The sequence below is a fragment of the Salvia miltiorrhiza genome, chromosome 4, assembly GCF_028751815.1.
Source record: "Salvia miltiorrhiza cultivar Shanhuang (shh) chromosome 4, IMPLAD_Smil_shh, whole genome shotgun sequence".
In the NCBI taxonomy this organism is placed as follows: Eukaryota; Viridiplantae; Streptophyta; class Magnoliopsida; order Lamiales; family Lamiaceae; genus Salvia; species Salvia miltiorrhiza.
Window position 1 is genome coordinate 36,129,299 of NC_080390.1, and position 14,419 is coordinate 36,143,717.

General features: G+C 41.6%; 1 long non-coding RNA gene across 1 annotated transcript; it reads right to left on the reverse strand.

The window, feature by feature from the left end:
• Window positions 1–12,757: 12,757 nt before the first annotated feature.
• Window positions 12,758–13,653, reverse strand: LOC131021382 (uncharacterized). Its single transcript, XR_009100935.1, has 2 exons — window positions 13,105–13,653; window positions 12,758–13,007 (listed from the first exon to the last, which is right to left on the reverse strand). It is a non-coding gene; the product is annotated as an uncharacterized LOC131021382 (long non-coding RNA).
• Window positions 13,654–14,419: the final 766 nt, after the last annotated feature.

Genomic DNA, 14,419 nt, shown 5'->3' on the forward strand with positions numbered 1-14,419 from the left:
CGTCATCTTAGGAGCTTCAACAAGGCACTTCTCTTGAAACAAATTTGGAGATTGATAAAAAAAATCCGGACTCTTTGGTGGCTCGTGTCTTTAAAGCTCGCTACTTTCAGAAGGGAGATATCATGAACGCGAAGGCCCGACCCGGCACATCCTATATTTGGAGGTCTTTGGCATGGAGTCGCGACCTCATTGAACAAGGCCATATTTGGAAGGTGGGAGATGGACAAAAAATAAAGGTTTTTGATGATCTATGGGTCAAGACTACTCATGGCAGAAAGCTGGCAAGGAATATGGATGACACCCCTACTGATATCAGGGTGGCAGACCTCTTTGATCAGGAGAGGTCCTGGGATAGGGACAAAATTCAGCGTATGCTCTGGCCTCCGGATGTGGTGTCGGTTTGTAACACCCCTATTGCCGAGCATGGGGATAATGATGAGCTAACTTGGCGGCTCGAGCCGAGGGGAACTTTTACTATGAAATCAACGTACTTACTGGCGGTGGGATATTATGATTAACACCCCTCGAGTAGTAGTCGTGACATGGAGTGGTGGAGTTGTGCTGTTTGGAACCTTTCTATTCCACCAAAGGCGAAAAAAATTGTGGAGGGCTTTGTCAAATCTGATTCCAACCGAGGTTAACCTCCGCGAACATCACGTTGCGGTGGAGGGACTATGTGGACAATGCCGTGATAATTGGGATACAACAGCTCATAATTTATTTTTTTACCCGACAGTTAGACCCATTTGGCGTGAGTCACGATTCTGGCGCGTACTCTCGAAGGCCATGCACCTTGATTTGGCTGGTATCGTAGAGGCTATGAGGGCAGAGTTTCAAGTGGAGGATTATGAGGTTTGGGTGTATATGACTTGGCAGGTTTGGGTGGACAAATGTAGGTCTAAGCATGAAGGAAATGGGAAGAAAGGTTTGGTGTCTGAAATGCATTGCCAAGTACTGCGGGAACTTTCCAGAGCGCTAAGCCAACTTTTACGATGAGCTCTGTCATGGGTATGAAGCTAGTGGATAAGAGGTGGTTGTATCCGAAGCATGGTACTTTTCGCGTTGATGTGGACGCATTCCATGACGAGCAATCTAGTTCGTTTGGTGTGGGCGTCATTGTGCGTGACAGCGATGGCGCGATTTGTGCAGCTATGTCCAAACGCACGCAACCAAATTCTAATCCTTTTGTGGCTGAAGTTATGGCGGTAGTGAATGGCATTACCCTTTGTGTGGAGTTGGACATTTCTCTGTTCTGTATTTTCACAGATTCTATGTTGGCAACCTGGATTATGGCAGGCCCGGACGATGATCGAGATTTTATTCCTCATGATATTCATGAGATCCTTGAGGTGGCTAGAGAGACCTGCTTGTTGGGAGTTTTTCATATGTTCTGCACGGCGAATGAGGCCGCACACTGTTTGGCGCAGCATGCGCGTAGCGTCGAGTATAGGAAGGTTTGGACTGGAGATTTTCCTCTTTGGTTGAAGGATATTGTAAGCCATGATCTTCAGTAATAATATTCTTGCCTTCCATCTCAAAAAAAAAATGATACTCCTATCTTATTGTGAAATAAAAAATACAAAAAAGGATTTCAAAATAAAGGAGATGACACTAATTTCTTATCCTTGAACAAATCTTTTAGTAGTGGCGAGTTGTGATATCCTAGAAGATTCTGAAAATTGGATGGGTTAGGGTAGTGTATGGTAAATAAAATTTGTGAGTTTTAAGTAGGGATAGGGTTAATTCACCAAAAAGTCAGTTATATCGAATTATCGTGTTATTTGAATGCAGATTATCGAGTTAAAAATTTTCCAGGTTAGAAATTTTCAACTCTAATCTACGATGTTCGGGTTTAGAGTTAGCCCATCGGATTAGTCGGACTCGAAAATTTATTAAAAAAATTAATTAATATATTTCTCTTACCAATAATATTTGTAATACACGAATAAATAAATGATATTTCAATATCGACTTACATAGGGCTGCCACCGGTTCAGGAACCGCCGGTTCCGGGCCCGAACCGGCCGTTCAGGTTCGAAAATTTCATGAACTTGAACCGGCCCGCCTAAAATTTGAAGGGCCGGTTTTCGGACCCTGAACCGCCGGTTCCGAGCGGAGCCGAAAACCGGCGGTTTCTGAGCTTTCCTCTTTTTTTAAATTTTTTTTATTCTTTTTTATGAAATTAAATGATTTGTGATGAAATTTCAATTTTTTTTACTTTACAAGTGTTGAAATTTTTTGAAACTACTCAACTTAAATCATATTTTAGTTTTAATCAAATGTAGCTTCTCTATTTATAGTGTACTAGAGAATCATACATTTTTCAATGTGAGATAATTTCAACTTAACGTAGCTTCACTATTTATAGTGTGCTACACATTGTAAAGAATCCTACATTTTTCAATGTGAGATAAATTTAACGTAATGTAGCTTCACTATATTGTACACACATGGTAGAGAATGTTAAATTTTTCAATGTGGGATAATTTCAACTTAATGTAACTTCACTATTTATAGTGTACTGCACATTGTAAAGAATCCTATATTTTTTAATGTGGGATCACTCAACTTAAATAATATAATAACTTATAAATATATGTTGTGTTTTTCAACACTTATAAGTTATTAAAATTTTAACAGTTGTATGTTAGTACTATATTATTTAAGATTTTTAAGTTGAGCAATTTTAAAATTATTAAAGTTAAGTATATATATATGCAAAATTTAAAAAATACAACATATATTTATAAGTTATTATATAAGTCATATATTTATAAGTTTTTTTTTTGACATTTGGGAGAGGGGGAGCGGTGGGGTTTGATCCCTAGACTTTATAAGTTACAAGTTATATATTTATAAGTTATAAGTTATATATTACACGAATATAAGTGATATATATATAAGGTTGGGATCTGAAACCGTTATACCTCTCTCACCGAGAATGGAACCCTAGCGCCGCCTGCATGCTCTAGTTTTCGTTGTCGTCGTTATGGATTCCGGTCATCCGCCTCATGGTGACCACGATCGTTCGGCGCTGAATCTTCCTATCATCTCTTCCAATTACACCCGAGCGCCTCCGGTGAAGCCGCTCCATGATGGTTCTCCGACTGATGCTGCGAGCAACTCGGTAATTCTTGGTACTAACAACTCGATAAACCCTAGTGCAAGCAACTCGGCAAACCCTAGTGCTAGCAACTTGGCAAATTCTAATGCCAACAACAAAGTCATGAGGGATGGTGCTGTGCCCACCAGCGCGGATGATATTCTTTCTTCCGATCCCGGGAAATCCAAAGTGATGAATTACGTTGCGGCAGTTGGGCCACGGATAAGGAAGCCGGATCTTCCTGCTCATAGATTTCAGGCCCTTCACACTTCGATCACAGGAGGGGTTGACACCTTGAAGATCCCCTCGGAGTTCCTGCAGCAACGTCTAAAGGAATTCAAATATGCCCTTATAGGAAGATTGATGCTCCGGAAGGGGTCGCAACCTAGATTTACACAAGATATTAAAGCGGAATTACAAAAAATCTGGAATATTCCCCAAAACTGGCAGTTGATCCCGATGGGTAAGGGCTTTTTTACTCTAAACTTTAGTTCGCTGGAAGACAAAAAAGTTGCAAAGGGGAAAATAAATCTGGAAATATCCAATGGCAGTTTGCGTCTGAGAGAATGGGTTCCTAAATTTGATCCTTACAAAGAATGCTCCTCATTGGCTCAGGTTTGGGTGCGTATTTATTATTTACCTATTGAACTATGGCATCCTGAAGTTATAGCGGCGGTTGGTCGTTACTTGGGTAACCCGATTCGCATTGATGGTGGTTCGGCGAATAGAGAGGTGGGACACTATGCTCGGGTCTTAATTGAGATTGACCTATCTGTTCCCCTCCGCGAATCTTTGATGATTGATGAGGATAATAGTTCCATATATATTGAGTTTAGTTATGAATCGCTTCCAACGTTTTGCACGCATTGCAAGATTGTTGGTCATTCTCCTGATAAGTGCAGGAAACTTAAGCAGAGGGAAGACATGAAGAATAAAAAGTCTGTGGGAAATAGGGATAAGGAGGTTGAAGGCTCGAGTCAAGAGAAACAGCAGCCTGCGATGGAAAATAAATGGCAGCAAAAACAGCAGCATGCCTCAACTGAACAGAACGCTTCCGGGGATAAGAATGAGGTTGATACGGTGAAGAAACGTCCTGAGGTTTCGGACAACTCTGAAGACTGTCGTGCTCTTAGCGCTGCGATGGTTTCTCCGGGTCGCTTGTCGGATTTTTCAAACAAAGTTAATACTAGTAATTCTTTCATGGCTCTTACGGATACTGAGGATAGTGGTCAGGAGACGGTCCCGGACCTGCCGGAGAACACTCTGAATGCGAAGAACGTTGGCATCATTAACCTTGACTCTATTCAAGAGGTGCAAAGATCTGATACTCCAGCACCGAACGGTGGTAAGTCGACGGATCCGGACTTCAAAGAACTCGCTCTTGAAAATGCTTTGAAAATTCAAAAGTTGGAAGCCTACATTCAAGAGCAGGAAGTTGTCAAAAGACGTGGGAGGCCCCCGGGATCGGGGCGAGGAGGGAAAATTCTTCACACACCTGCGGCTGATTCGATTAAGAACAGACTCAGAAAATCCTCTGAGCTGGGACATAGTACGCAAAATTTTGTCATTGAAGATCCGGAAAGAGCGAGTGTTCGCACAATGCACAATTTAGCAGCTAAAAGCTGGGCGGCGGAAATGGAGTTGGGGGAAACCCCAGCTTCAAACTCCTGATCTTTTCCATGAATGTGCTCGTTTGGAACGTCCGAGGTTTTGCGGACGATTCTAAACAGATTTTGAAGGAGCACTGTCGTTCCTTCAAACCGATTATTGTCGGTATCATCGAACCCAAGAAGGGTCTTCACAAAGTTTCGCATAATTACTGGCACTCACTCAATCTCATCCCTCGTCACCAGAATTGCAGGGTTCCGCGTCGACCTAACCTCTGGTTACTTGCCCAGCCGACGGTGGTTACCAACGTTGTGTTCTCTTCGGAACAGGCCATTATCTCTGATTGTTCGTGGCAGTCTATTAATTTCAGAATTGCTTTGGTTCATGGCGCTAATGATGCTATTCTTCGGCGGACTCTTTGGTGTGATCTTCTTCGCTTTGTTGATGGCCAAACTGTTTTTATTGGCGACTTTAATGCGGTTAAAGGTGCACACGAGCGTCTTAGCTCGGTAATGCCTTCCCGTTCCTCTTGTTTGGAGTTTTGCAGGTTTATTGACGATACGGGTTTCTTGGAGCCGAATTCCACTGGGCTTCAATTCTCTTGGTCTGGCAGACGTTTTCTTCCTGAGCACGTTGAGTCGTTGCTTGATAGGGCGCTGATCTCTCCGACCTTTTCAGATCTCTGGAGTTCGATCAACAATCAGGTGCTCCCGAGATCTTCCTCGGATCATTCCCCGATTGTGCTCCGGTGTACCCAACAGATCACTCCTGGGAAGAAGGCTTTTCGGTTTTTAAATATGTGGATCTCCCACCCGGATTTCTTAGATATTGTTAGCGCCTCCTGGAAAGAAAGTATCAATACTCCTTGTCCTATCCTCACGGTTATGCTGAAGCTTAAGCGCCTGAAGGGTCACCTTCGAACTTGGAATAAAGTGGGATTTGGTCATGTTGACACGAAGTTGGCGGATCTTCAAAGTGATTTACTCAGGATTCAGGATAGTATTTCGCGGGATGGTTACACAGATGCGGTTTTCGATGAGGAGATCTCGAAACAGGCGGAAATCAGCACGCTTCTTTCCAGAAAGAATGTTCACATGCAGCAGCAAAGCCGGAGTTCTTGGCTAAAGGATGGGGATAGGAACACTGCTTTTTTTCACAGGATGTTGAAGTACCGTAATTCTGGTTTCATGATCAGTCATCTGCTCATTGGTGGGGTCGCAGTGTATGATCAAACTATTATTGAATCTCACATTGTAGATCACTTTACTACGTTGTTTTCTCAAGGACCGGTGGAAGATGTTGATATGGTTCATCTGGAAGCTAATATCGATATGCAGGTCTCGTTGGAGCAGAATTTCAAGCTGACGGAGATCCCTTCGGATTTGGAAATTTCCAACTCCGTTCTTAATATGGATGCCCATAGCGCCCCTGGTCCTGATGGGTTCTCTGGTATGTTCTATCACACTTGCTGGAACATTCTTAAGGAGGATATTATTAGAGCAGTCCGTTGTTTCTTCCTCAATTCGTACCTGCCGAGCGGGTGCAATGCCAACACTCTTATTTTGATCCCAAAATCTGATTCGGTCACCACGGTCTCGGATCTTAGACTGATTATCCTTTCGAATTTCTTCTTCAAAATTATCTCCAAGATTTTGGCGGATCGTTTAAATAAGGTTGCTTCGGCAACTGTTTCTCACAATCAATTTGGGTTTATTGGAGGTCGCTCGATTCACGACTGCATCTTGTTGGGCTCGGAAGGCTTTAATTGTATGAACCGCACGAACCGTAAGTCTAACATGGCGTGTAAAATTGATATCAAGAAGGCGTTTGACACCATGAGCTGGGACTTTATCCTCAAGATGCTACGTGTGCTGGGTTATCAGGAGACTTTCATTTCTTGGATTGCCATTATTTTCAGCTCGGCTAGAATCTCTATTCTTTATAATGGACGTCTTAGCGGTTATTTTGCTTGCACTAGAGGGGTCCGTCAAGGGGACCCTCTCTCGCCTATTCTTTTTGGGATCGCGGAGGATTTGCTCAGCCACCTTTTCTTAAATTGTGTGGCTTCGCGTCATCTAATCCCCATGAGTTATAGCAGGAACATGGATTTTCCGACTCACCTTTTATATGCGGATGACATTTTGGTCTTTTGCCGGGCCTCGGTGCGCAATGCCAAGAAGATTAAGCACATCTTAGAGTACTATTACAGTTTATCGGGACAAAACTGCAGCCTTGAGAAATCGAGAATTTACTTTGGGCAGGGGGTTTCCACCCACATGAAGCGAGGTATCAATCGGGTTTTGGGCTTTACACAAGGAGGGGAGCAGGTGAACTACCTAGGCGCCCCTCTTTTTGTGGGGCGGCCTCGTGTTTCTCATTTTTTGGGGATAAAAGATCGTATTGTGCAGAAGTTCTCGCGTTGGGCAGGTCATAATCTTTCGATGGCGGGTCGTCTCTGTCTGGTTAAATCGGTGATCCAGAGCTCGATCATTCATACGATGATGGTGTTTCGTTGGCCGATTTCGTTACTCCGTGAGTTAGACAGGAAGTGCAGAAATTTTATCTGGACTGGAAACACGGAGAAGAAGCCCCCGTGTGCTGTTAATTGGGATCGTTGCTGCTCGAGTTTTGAAGAGGGGGGGCTTGGTATTCGGTCTTTCGCTTTAATGAACAGGAGTTACCTTATGAGAATGGCTTGGAATGTGATTAAAGGGGGAACTCTGGCATCCGATCTTCTTAGCTCGAGATATCTTACCTCTCAAGGTTATGCGAAGAGAAACGTGGCGAACTCTACCATCTGGATTGGGCTAAAACCGGAGGTGATCGACCTCGTCAATAACTCCTACTCGGCCCTGGGGAATGGTCACTCCACTCTTTTTTGGACGGACAACTGGCTTGGGTATAAATTGTGCGATAAGTTGGGCATTCCTGATCCTCTGATTGACCGGCTCACTTATACGGTTTCGGACTATTTTTTTGAGGGCACTTGGCATTTCTCGGAGAATTTTGTTGTGAATTTTCCTGAGGTGGTTTACGACATCCTTCTTCTTCCGATGAGCTCTGACCCTGATACTCGCCTCTGGAAGCCTTCGGTACATGGTAATGTCACCTCGTCTCTGGCTTTGGCACATATTAGTACCTGTTATCCTCGGGTGGCTTGGGGGTCGTGGATCTGGGATTCCTCCATCCCGATGCGCAGATCGTTGGTCTGCTGGCGTCTTATCCATGGGAGGTTGCCTACGGTGGATTGCCAGAGACGTCAAGGTTTGGTTGCTCCCAATGTCTGTTCTCTCTGTTGGAATGCGGCTGAGTCGATTGATCACATCTTCTGGCAATGTAAAATGGTTGCTCCCATTTGGCAGATTTTTCTGGAGTGGTTTGGGAAAATTGAGCTTATTGAGTGCCCGGACATTCACTCTTTCCTTACTTTTGCTTGGAATTCTTCTTTCAGTTCTCTCTTACAGCGTCTTTGGAAAATCGGTGTTATTAGTCTTATTTGAAAGATTTGGATCAGCCGTAACAATGTTATTTTCGATGATCAAGCGTTTAGCGCGGTTGCTATTATTAAGTTTCTTAAGCTGGTTTTTAAGGAGACGGATGATATTAAGAAGCTTGGATTTATGGATAATATTTGGAGTGACTATCTTTCTCTCCGCAACCTCGGTGTGAAGTCTAGACCTGCTCCCCCTCCGGATTACATATCGGTTTATTGGTGGCCTCCTGACATCAACTGGGTCAAGGTGAACACGGACGGTTCCGCTTCGGGCGCACCAGGCTTAATCTCCGCTGGTGGGGTTTTTAGAAGTCATAAAGCGGACGTCTGTGGCTGTTTTCATATAAAGGGTGGCTCGGGCTTTGCGTTCGAAGCTGAGCTTCTTGGAGTCATCACGGCCATAGCCATTGCTCACAACCGAGGGTGGCGTCGCCTTTGGCTGGAGGCGGACTCCTCTTATGTCGTGAATTTGCTTCAGAACCGTGGCATGGATGTGCCTTGGCGTTTTAGGACTTATTGGAAGGATACTCTCAGGCGTCTTGAGGATTTTGTTTTCACGGTTACACACATATACAGAGAAGGTAATACTGCTGCGGACATCATGGCCCACTCGTCTCGCCGGGAAGGGTGGTGGTCTAATGAGATTGAGGAAATTAAGGAGGCGGTGCGGTTGGACATGTCGACGCACAGCTACACTCGACGTATTTGATCTGCGTCTGTTGTTGTCGTTGGGGTTCTGCTCGGTTGCTAGGCTGCTTCGGGTGGTCGGCTGCTGTTCTGCCTTTTGTCGAACAGCTGGGAGGCGGTTTGCGGATGCTCGTGGGAACAAGGTTGGTGTGTTGCTTTGGGGCTTTGCTGCTGCGGTTTCTCGGGAGACTCGGTTGGGAAGCTGGACGTATGATGCTGTGCGGGGGTTGTTTTGGGGTGGCGCTTTTCGTGGTTCCGTTGGGGTGGTCTTAACCGCCCCGTTGATTTTTTGGTCTTTGTTTTGTTTTGGTGAGGTAAGAGCCGGGACTGTTTGGGGACGATGGTCAGGCCGGAGTTCCAGAAACTTTCCCTTCCGCTCTTTACCTCTCGGTTTTTTGTCTGCTAGACGAGTACTCTTTTTCCTATTTACGGTTTTTCCCACTGGGTTTTCTGTAAATAGGTTTTAATGAGGCTCGGCCCTTAGTCTGCTGTCTGTGCTTTCAAGGGTTTTCTTTAGGTTTTTTCTCTTTATAATAAAATCGCAGTTTATATATTACACGAATATAAGTTATATATTTATAAGTTAAGTTGAGTCATGAGTGATCCCAAATTGAAAAATGTAGGATTCTTTACAATGTGTAGTATACTATAAATAGTGAAGCTACATTAAGTTCAAATTATCCCACATTGAAAAATGTAACATTCTCTACCATGTGTAGTACACTATAAATAATGAAGTTACATTAAATTGAAATTATCCCACATTGAAAAATATAACATTCTCTACCATGTGTAGTACACTATAAATAGTGAAGCTACATTAAGTTCAAATTATCTCATATTGAAAAATGTAAGATTCTCTACCATGTGTAGTACAATATAAATAGTGAAGCTACATTTAGTTGAAATTATTCCACATTGAAAAATGTAGGATATGAATTTGAATTTTAAAAAAATTGAAAATTCGACCGGAACCGTCGATTTAGGGTTGAACTGGCGGTTCGAACCGGTGGTTCAAGGTCGAGATTTCCATGAACCTAAATCGGCCCTTCCAGTTTGGCGGTTTGGCCTGGAACCGACCCGAAAGTCAACGGTCTGAGCCGAAACCGTTGACTTTCGGGCCGAACCGCCAGGCCCGGTTAGCCCATGGCAGCCCTAGACTTACATGCAACTCTTAAAGATATAAAGATAACACATTTTTGTTAAATGATTATAATTTTCTAATTTTTATATTTAAATATTAGGTTAATTGCACCAAAATACCTGACCTTTTCCCAAAATCTGGTTTTTTGACAATCTTTTTAATTGTAGCAAAAATTTGAACGAGCTTTCAATTTATTGCAATGTCTGTCCGGGAAAACTTTTCGGCTAAATTAAATCTAAGTTGGCAGCCGGAATGCCAACGTGGCATCAGAAATGCCAAATCATACCCCCTCCCCCTCCCACATCACCCTCTCTCTCTCTTCCCCCATCTCTCTCGGCGGCAGCTGACGAAGCCGTCGTTTGAGCTTCGCGCAAATAAAATATCCTGTGCCCACAACTAGACTAGCTAGTGGTAAGTCCAGAGTCGAATCCACGGGGAACTGAGCAGTAACTCCTCCTACAAGGGTGTCACTAAAAAGGATTTGTATTCTGACGGGTTCTGACCTCAACGTGCTTATGGGCAGAACAGGGGTTCCAACTAAAACTGAAATAACAAAGGTAAATGAATCAAATAACAAAACAATCATGACTTGGGTTTGAATCACTAAACATGAACTAGGCACTCGATCATTGGTGCAAAGATAAATTACTATACTCGCATACCAGTGGTTATAGGCATAAGAATTGTTGCGCCCCTATTGTCACTCGTCACGCACGCAAAAACCCCTTGTCCAATCTATCCTTTCAGTTTATGATCCCTTAGAAGGTTTAGTTAATGGAAATCAACTACCCCGGGCAACATCCACGCTCTCTGCGATGGCCTATCGCTAGTTGTGCTTTGCCCAGAATGCTTTAAGATTTAGATAGACTCACTTTACTCTTACGCAGATATTTCACCGCAATCACGGCTCCAACACTCGTTGTACTATTTTAGAGGTCGATGGTGTCTCGCCTTTTGCATGCCCAAAGTTTACTTGTGGCCAAAACTCCCTAGTTAACTAGTGATCAATTAATTAACCAAGTTGTTACAACCTTATTGGAATCAAACCTAGTGTATCGGGAATATGCTCGTACAGTGATTATGCCCAAATTAGACCTCTCGAGTTAAGTGTTCATGCTTAGATCATCTTGCCCAAATCAGAATATAAAACTAGCCGGACATAAAATAAATAACAAAGGCAAAAGACATAAAAGAAAACATAAAGTAAAAAAACTGAAATAGAAACTTACTTAAGGCAAAGAGTACTTACGGCCAAAAGTGCCGCAGAAAACATGAACAGAAAACTAAACTACTATGCCCATAAGGGGCGACTACTCCTACCTAACTATGGAAAGTAAAACTGCAGCAGTGGTCTCTGAATTGGTGCCTCCAAAATCCGTCCTTCAATGGTTCACAACTATGTGGTATTTATAGGCATGAATTAGGGCGACGAAGGGCTCGGCCCAAAAGGAGTGGGCTGGAATTAGGGCTCCTTCTGCCAGAGATTGCATCCAGATTTTTTCCTTATCCAAACCTCAAGGGATAAGGTTTTTGGATTTCTTTCCTTATCTACATCCTCTGCACTCTTCTTCTCTGCCCCGTCTGTACCTTCTGCCCACAATCATCTTCTGGTGCAACTGGGTCCCACACGGTGCTTATGGGCAAAACGCTATTTTGACTTGAGCAACTCCAAACTTCATCTAAAGCTTTTGTAACCTGCTGCTTCAAGCTCCGATTGGATTTGTATCTGTGCTCATACTTCTTCCCCGAACCGAAGTCGCATTATGCCTAGAACCTTTTTCCGATGCAACTGAATCTCGCGCGGTACTTATGGGCAAAGGGTCGGTTTGCCCAACATCCTGTTTCTCGGACTTTTGGTCTTCAAAACAAGCTTTTGAGTGTCCCAAACTCCTCTGCTTCAAACTCATGCATCTTTCGCGGAATGCAGCAGCATTATGCCTTAAAAGCACCTTCTGCCCAAAGAACGGGCCTGCCCTGGAACTACGCCCTCCCAGGCGACTGACCCTAGCAAAATAAAGGAAAAAGACTCTATCTAGACCTAAAACAGACACAAAAAACGAGCACAAACATGCACTACTAGAAAAACGCTCATAGATAACAGATTTTATCCGTTATCTATGAGCAAAAAAACCGTTGTGTATAGTGGTGTTATCTATGATACGTATCATAGACAACGGTTTAAAAACCGTTATGTATGTGAGAATAGATAACGGTACGAGACGCTGATACATAACGGTATGAAACCGTTATCTATAATGATTATACATAACGGTTTATACCGTTATGTATGAGGATTTTTCCGTTATGTTTTGTATTTTTTTTGTTTTTTTTCCTATCATAGTTAACAGTTTTTTTCTATACATAACGGTATGAAACCGTTATCTATAATGATTATACATAACGGTTTATACCGTTATGTATGAGGATTTTTCCGTTATGTTTTGTATTTTTTTTGTTTTTTTCCTATCATAGTTAACAGTTTTTTTTTCTATACATAACGGTATGAAACCGTTATCTATAATGCTTATACATAACGGTTTATTACCGTTATATATGAGAATTTGTCCGTTATTTTGTATTTTTTTTTATTTTTTTCCATCATAGTTAATAGTTTTTTTTACTTCTTATAACGGTTTTTGCACCTTTTATAACAGTTTTTTTGCACTTTATATAATTGTAGTATATTTTTAAATTTTGCAATTTTTATAAAACGACAAAATGATAAAATCAACAATAACAATATTATATATCATCCAAAATATTCATACATTATCATCCAAATATAATGAAAACTTCACATATATTCTATTTAGCTAGATGTTTAATTAAAAAATATTACAAATGCGCGCAACTTGCTAGACATTTGAAACGACGTTCTCTGCTTCAGCCTTCTCGTTTGTAGTAGTCCTCATAGCTCATCGACTCCCATCTACTTGATCCGCCAAGATGATAAACTCAATCACAATAATGAACTGGAGAATTAAAAAAATCCGGCAACATGTGAGTTACATAAGTAATCTTCAAGATCTCAATGTTCTATCTATATTGTTAAAATGAGAAGAAGATTACCCTGCACCAACACGAGCGAGTTCACCTGCAAAACATAGCCAACCCGAGCTTCTTAAATAAAAGAAATATGAAAGAGATATTTCAACTCTGCTCTCTCTCACAACGTTACATATATACCGTATAGTTGAATATAGTCCGAGGGAATGAAGAAGGGAATAACTGAAACATCAATTACTTAGCATAATTCTATTCATAACTTTCTCAAGTAAGAAACATGAATCTCAACTTTGAAAAATCATTATCTCAACTTTGAAAAATCATATAAAATCAACATTTTCAAAGAAAAATGCAAGCTTTACCTTTTAAGAAAGCTATTAAAGTCTATCTTTATTAGAAAGTTACAAAAATACAATATCTTCTCAAGTGTATAAGAAATTATCTCACAAAATGCAGAATCTGCCACAGAACCTTGCTGCTTCGCGCAGTACTTTTAAGAAAATTGTTTGACATATCTAACGGTGTCCAATTTAGCTGAAATTTTACAGAAACCTCCTACTCATGCTGAAGTTATTACAGTAAAAATTTCAAGTTATTTGGACAATAGGAACACTCTCGAACATCCCTCACAAGACATTGGTTTGTCCAGCCAAACTTGACAGCAATACAGTTTCTGTTGAAACTCCACATATAACTCATATTTTGGCCAAATAAAAGCTATAATATCTCAAATACATCATCTTACTACACATTAACATGCTTTAGCTTGAAATTTAAATCATATTTAACTCATCAACACCAAGAAAGCAAGTTATAACACAACCAATCACCACAAGTTCTCCACTCAATACTAAAAGTCGTTCTTCCCTTATTCATAAATCAAAATTGGCTCAACACATAGTAACATGCTCAATATCCCCCAATTTCTATCATATAGATGCAGCCAAAGGACTAAAAGCTGATATCAATTTTGTCACCTGCTTCCATTGATAAGTTTCTTCTTTAGCATACACAACAAAAAAAATAATGACAATGTACAGATCCAAATAAATTGAACTCCAGTGGATATGGAAGAGACAACTTACTTGCTTTACATTGAGTTCTTGCTTAAATTTTGCACCTGTGTAGTTCTCCTTTATAACATACCTAAGGGAACTCTCAGGAATTGGAAGACATTCCTTGAAAATTTTGAATTTACCTGAAAGTGGAGATGATAGCAGCTTATATGACGAGGAAAAAGACTTCATCTCAACAATGAAAACAAGTTTGTGAAGGCGTGAAGTTACCTTTACCAAATCATAAACATAGTTTAAGAAAAAAGTCTAGCCACCAAGATTATCAGTGGTACTAACTACTAACTAAAGAAATCAATAATTTA